Source organism: Vombatus ursinus, unplaced genomic scaffold (genome assembly GCF_900497805.2).
Source record: "Vombatus ursinus unplaced genomic scaffold, bare-nosed wombat genome assembly UNPS02014903.1, whole genome shotgun sequence".
Lineage (NCBI taxonomy): Eukaryota > Metazoa > Chordata > Mammalia > Diprotodontia > Vombatidae > Vombatus > Vombatus ursinus.
The window spans coordinates 3221378-3228492 of NW_020954681.1; the positions used below are offsets into that span (position 1 = coordinate 3221378).

Below are 7115 nucleotides of genomic sequence, written 5' to 3' on the forward strand. Positions count from 1 at the left end.
TGGGAAGGTAGGAAACCTGTGAATTACCAGTGTTCGCACCAACTTGGAGAGTCTGAAGGGAAATCCTCCAGGCTAAAAGCCTGTTCGGTTTCGTGACACCAGTGGTAGAGGGCAAGCTCCGTGAAAGCAGGGACTGTCTTACTCGTGTCTTTGCAGCCTAAGCCCCTCGCCAAGTGTCTAGCACTTGCTAACGTTCAGTCATTTCAGTTGTGTCCTATTCTCCGTGACCCCATTTGGGGTTTTTTTGGCAAAGATCCTGGAGTGGTTTGCGCCATTTCTTTCTCCAGCTCATTTTACAGATGAGGAAACTGAGGCAAACAAGGTGAAGTGACTTGCCCAGGGTCACACAGCTAGCAAGTATCTGAGGTCAGTTTCGAAGTTAGGTCCTCCTGAGTCCGGACCCAGTGCTCTATCCACTGCGCTATCTAGCAGTTTGCAGGTACTTAATAAATGCTGCTTTATTGATCCTAATAAGCGTCCTATGAGGTGTGCAATGTGAGTAGCACCCTTGTTGTAGATAAGAGGAGACTGAGGCACAGAAAGCTTGAGCCATCTGTCCAGGGTCATACAATCGCAGAGCCAGGTCTTGTTTTCAGATTTTCACACTGCAAGTAGAGGTCTAACTTTCCTATCACAATGTTAGTAACATTAGATATTAGAAATTATTATATGTCACCTGCCAATTAATAGACATTCAGGAATACTTAAAAAGTGATGCTCCCATTACCAAGATTAAGGCAGATATAGACTGAGTCTACATATCACAGAGCCAATGGTTTATTTATAAACTTCCTTTTTACCTTTGGGCCTTGTCTCATGTTTCTTCTTTATCATCATTCTTTTTGGCTTCTTGAGTTCACGAAACCACATCCCCTCATTTCCTCCAAGAAATAACTCAAAATCTAGATTCCCCAAAAAGCCTTTATGGGATGCATTTACCTTCCAGACTACCGCCACCCTTCCTGATTTGGGTTGTGCCTTTCCCTCTCCACCCCAAACGGCATTAGAGGACAAGGTTCTGGAGAGTTTAGAATAACCTAGAACCCTGGACTAGAAATCAGAAGAACAATTCTTATCTATGTGATCTTGGGTAGGCTACTTGATCTCCCTAAGTCTCTGGGTACTAATAATCTGCAGAGTGGGAATAACAATTGTTGCCATGAATTATGCTAATAAAGCAACTATAACATTCATATTTTTTGACTCAGGCAGCCCATTGTTAGGCAAGACATCTCCCTGGTAGGTGTATATACTCCAAGAAGGTCAATGATTAAAAAGAAAATCTTCAGGCACTAAAATATTTATCGCAGTATTTTCTGTAGTAGTAAAGCAATTAGAAATAAAGATGTCCATTGACTAGCAAATGGCTAAACAAGCTGTATATAAATGTAATGGAATTTTCCTCTACCATAGGACAGGGATTAGACCTGTGATTGCATTGGTATAGGGAACTCCCAGGTGAGGATATTCCCTTCATCAAGGTGGGTTGGCAGGCTCTCTGCAACCTGAAGCCTTTGAAAGCTACCTATAGCCCTAATGGGTTAAGTGACTAGATTAGGGTTAAAGAGCCATTGTATGTCAGAGACTGGACTTGAACCCAGGTCTTGCTGCCTCTGGAAGTAACTCTTTTCCCTCTATGAAATAGTGGCAAACTATGTACTATAAGAAACAACAAAAAAAGAAGAGCACAGAGAAGAAAAAAAATACCTATTTCTGCATATGTGTGTAAATGTGTGTGTGTGTGTGTGTGTGTGTGTGTGTGTGTGAGAGAGAGAGAGAGAGAGAGAGAGAGATCTGATGCAGATTGAAGTAAGAAAAAATGAAGAAAACAGCATACACAACAGTAAAAATAGAACAAACAAAAAAAACAAGCAGCAGAAAAATGGAAACAAAATGCTGTAAAATTATAGCGGTCAATCTTGACCCCAAAGAAGAGGTCTGAGAAGACACCTCCCTTCCTTCTGTATGGAGATCCTGGGATCAGTCATTTAGAGCTGGCTGAGACCTTAGAGGCCAATGAGACTAAACCATTTATTTTACAGATGAGTCACACTGCCAGTAAAGGTCTGAGGCAAGATTTGAACCCAGGCCTTCCTAACACCAAGCACGGCACTCTTTCTATACTTGGCCTATGAATGTGGAATATTCCATTCAAAGTCATACTGGAGCATGTGTTCATTATCTTTAAAGAACTGCTTTTAATTTTAAGGAACAGCTCTCAGGGAAGAAAAGGGAATATATTGGGAAAAGAAAGTGATATAACAACAGAAGATAGAAATATTTTTCTTTAATGAAAAAAAAAAAACTTCCCTCCCTCACAGAGTTGTTGGGAGGAAAGAAATTCAAAGTTGGATATATAAGATGTCATTAACAAAAATCTATAAAAACAGGAGGTCAGGCAATATTAAGTGGGAATGACAATTGTCAGTTGTGTGGTGAATTCATTCCATGTAGACAGGCACACTGGAAACTGCCAGAAAAGCCAAACACTTCTAAGTTATGAAAGTTTTTTGGTTTGTTTTCTTTTGTTAAGCCAGGATATTTTAAATGAGTCTGACTAGCTAGCTCTACTATTCAGTAAAGATCTTAGCATCCCATTGGTTACCAGATGGTAATTCCAGCTGTTTGTTTCTTAAATCTTCAGACATTGCACATTGTAAATGATAATTAAAAACTTATTAGCCTACAACCCAGAAGGCCAAGTATAATTAGAGACTAGTAAATCCATAAAGGATCGGCTACTTACCAGAAATCCCATTTACAGACTTTGCTATCTCAAGCAGACAAGGATCTCTGTTCTCTGTATCAGTTGGGGACCCTTCAATATCAGCTGAAAAAGGAAAGCTCATCGTCTTGTTTTTAAGGCATGAGTGAGTAATTCTTCAAGGAACTCAAAAGAGGTTGGGTCCTTAACTTGGCGGTCCTGTTACCTCATTATTTCCACATTTATTGGACTATGTTCTCTAGGCCAACACCTTGTACATACTAGGTGCTCAATACATGGTGGGCAAAGTAATGAATGAATGCATCGATCAACAGCAGTGACAACTGAATTTCCCCAAAAGCACCCCACACTGACAACTCTACATTTTGCATTCCTTGGCTGGTTTTTATTGCATAGGAGACAATATTTTGTCCTGTTAAAGGTGACATACCTTTGACCAGTAAAATGCATCCTTTTCCCTTTAAACATTTTAGACAGGTATTTTTGTATTTTAGAAAGGCTTGGATGTAACATCCTTTTTTTGCATTTGAATGAATTAATTAATGCTCGTGTAGCACAAACAGTAATTTAGATTTATACGTATGGACCTCAGTTTCCTCATCTGGGGAGAGGGAGAACAGAGATATACTAAGATTGTCCTAAAGATCAGATGAAAAAATGTTGTATGAAGTCCTTTATATAGGCTAGTTCATCTTTCCTCACAACAAGCCTGTGAAGTAAAAAGAGTGGTGGGACTGTGATGCCTGTGTTACAGATGAGGAAACTAAGGCACAAAGTACCTTAGCCAAATGCATACTCAGTATGCAGCTAATGTTGGCCTTTGGCCTAGGTTTTTGGGCTCCAAGGTGATTATGGGTTGTTTTTTTTAGAGTATCAACATAGTAGCTAAAAATTATGAGGAAAGAGGAAATGAAGGAGGCAAAAGAAGAGGAGATTCATGATATTATTCCAAATTTTGAGTCAACATAAGCATGAGACAATGTGAAATGTGTGTATATGCATATATCTATATATTTCCCTTTTTCAGCAGTTTGATTTGTCTTTCTTTCCTTCTTTCCTTCCCTCCTTCCTTCCATATCCCTAAACTTTTCATCCCCCTGTTTCATTCTTAGCTCTCCAGTTCAGACATGGAAACCCGGTCTTTCTTTTCTCCTCATTATTCCTCCCTGCCCTGCGCCCTGTCCTTATTGGCAGGCTGTTGTTGTCAACAGCAGGGGTCCGGAACCTAGGAAGATCTCTGCTAAGACCTGCAGTTGTAATTATAAAGCAGGAATTTTTTTTAGCAGGTGTGTTGTTTTCTTTCTCTCTCTCTTTTTTTGCAAACCACAAATGTTAGCAATATGTGCCCATTTATATTATCTAGAGGGTTGTTATTTTTTGTTCCTGCTGTTTTTGGAAAGAGACAGTGAGGCCTGTGATCCACTGGGCTTCTGTAGTGGTAAGGCAGATCCCTCCACAATCAGCACAGCTGGGCACTGCAGTCAGCATGGAGGGGCAAAGACAGGCTGCCTGCCCGAGGTAGATTTGCGGTGTTATCTCCTGTGCTGGTCTGAGACTGGACTGAGGGCCCTGGTCTTGGGTGTGCGTGTGCATGTGCGTGTGCGTGTGCGTGCTCTCTCTTGCTTCTTCCTGGAAATGTGTTTGATTTTCAGCTCCAATGAAACTAAAATCTCCAAATCAGAGCTGTCTTAGGGATAAGACCAGGTCAGTTTCAAGGCAAAGAGTCAAATAGGCCAGGCACTTCACTGGCTTATGGTAGCTTCAGGTATACTCGTAATAAATTGATATAGTTGTTCCTGACCTTTGATAGTCTGATTATTCTGCTGGGGCTGATAGTTCTGAAGCCTCTCAGGAGGAAAGGCAGGCTTATAAGAAGGGATAGTAATGCCTAACTACAAGGATTTTGTTTTAGCAAGAAAATATCTGTGAAATGAGTTGGGCGCGGGTGGGGGGATAGGGGGTGGGAGGCAAGAAGGAGAAATTGGACAATGCACAAGTAAATATGGCATACTGTGAATCATAAGGGACATGAGACCATTGAGAACTCTAGAATAAATTAAGATGATGCCTTCTAGTGCCATCTACTGCTTATTTCTTGAGAAACACAAACAGGGCCAGTTGAGAACCTTCATATTCCTTTCTATTCCATACCATGTCTTGGGGGAAAATGTAAATTACATTGTCATGTTGGCAAGGGTAATTACCAACAAATCTTGTTTGCAACACAGGTTACAAACCCCACGTGCCCCCATCCACAGCACAGGACTAACACAAGGAAAAAATAACAGAGGACTGATACTAGAGAGGAAAAGTGTTTGCTTTGGACTCAGAGAGCACTGGATCTAAATCTTGAGTCTCCATTTACTCCACACTTGACCTTGAGTAAGATGCTTCAACCACCCTGGGCACTGATCTCCCTATCTGTAAAATGAGGGAGTTGAGGCCAATGACTTCTGAGGTCCCTTCTCACTCAAATTCTCAAATTCCCTGATCCCATGGGAAACTCCTCTGGAAACACCACAGATGGCATGCCAGTGCTGGCCATGGACTTGAAATCTGAAGACTTGGGTTTTGAGTACCCACTCCTATTCTTACTAGCTATATTGTTGGGCAAGTCATGTGAACACCTTGGGCTTCAATTTCCTCATCTGTCAATTGGGCTCTATAACCTAAAGCCCATTTGAAGGTCAATTACAAAAGCGCTATAGCTATATTCAAATTATTTATCATCATCATATACTATGAAAGAATGAGGAAAAGGCATAATCAGGCATAAAAAAGATAAAGTGGTGGGATAGCCCCTATGTGAAGCATGACATCATCTTGCTGATTACATTTGAGTGACTACTGTATTGAACTCTATAAAACAGTGACCTTCAAAAGCAGGCACCTACAACAGGCAGAAGTCCCTTTCTCTAAGCTCAAAGTGAATGGCACTTGGCCTTTTGGGACAGAGGTGAGAGTGGTGGGGAGAGGTGATGGTGGTGGTGGCGGCATGTTGTAATCAACAATACGGAGTTTGAGCATACTTGCCACAGTAAGATTTAAAAAAGAAAAAAAAATGTTTGCCCTTTCCCCTGACAATGTATTAAAATATATTGCTTTATACTGTGGTTTTAAAACTTCGTCCCATAAGTAGAGCCACAAACATTTTGGGGGAGGCAATGGTAGTAGAGTCAGGAGAGAAGGGTTCAAATTTTGCCCCTATAACTGGGAGACTGTGGCATAGTCATTTCAACTGAGTCTCCATTTCCTCACTTGTAAAACTCTTTTTCCTTTTAGGGCTTGAAGGCTGGCCAAACACTTTCCTCATAACAATGCTGTGAACAGTATTAACCTTGTTTTTACAAGATGGAGAAGCGAGACTCTTAGAAAGGTGACGTGATTTCACAATTAGCAAATGTTTGAGGCAAGAATGGAGATCAAGGCTTCTGGTGCTCTAACCACTTTCCCACACTGCCTGTCACTTTTGCTGTGAGAGTCAAGTGAAATGAAGTATATATAGCATGACGTAAACATCAGCTCTTATCAACCTTATCATTAATTTGCCTGGGACATAAACAGAAACCGGTTTGATTGCAAAGACAGCATAACAGAAAGTCATTTATTACATCTGCTAGCATTTAGTCTGAGCTCCCCACATCAAGCTATGGGCTTGGCGTTATGTCTACATAGCCTTAATACGAGCCACTGAGATATAAAGTCATCCATGATTGTTCATTTTTTCATCTGTCACATGGTCCAAGGTAGCAATACTTTCTTTCTTTTTTTGGAGCGGAGGGTGGGGGGAGTTAGGCATGACTTTCAGAAAGGCATCCTCAACATATTAGGGCAGTGGGGTATGATGGAAAGAACAGTGGACGAGGGCTCCTAAGACCCAGGTTGAAGGCTTAGCTCAATCACTTACTAACTGTGCCACCTAAGATAAAATGCTCTCTGCGCATCAATTTCATTAGGTAGTAGCATGGAGATTTTTTTTAAATCCCCTCTCTGCATCTGTCCCGGAGTTGGTTTGAAAATCAAATAAAGGGTCTCCATTGGCTCTAGGATAAAATACAAACTTCTACGTCTGGCATTTAAAAAGCATAGCCTCGATCTATCTTTCCAACCTGGTCTGACATTACTTTAACCACATACACTCAGAGTCCCAGCCACATTGGCCTACTTGCCATCCCAGAGACAGGGAATGGCATTTCTCACCTCCATGGCTTTGCACAGACTTTTACCCTCACCTATAATTCCTCCTTCCTCATGTCCACCCCTAAGAAGCCCTAGCTTTCTTCAAAGCTCAGATCAAGAGCCTCCTACATGACCCCTTGATGAGCCCATAGCTGTTCACATTTGACCTCCAAAAATTACCTTATATTTGCTTTGGATACATTTTGTTTAT

General features: G+C 41.2%; 1 pseudogene; it reads left to right on the top strand.

The window, feature by feature from the left end:
• LOC114028943 overlaps positions 1-3954 on the top strand; it is a 124232-nt pseudogene extending 120278 nt beyond the window's left edge.
• The last annotated feature ends 3161 nt before the right edge of the window (positions 3955-7115 follow it).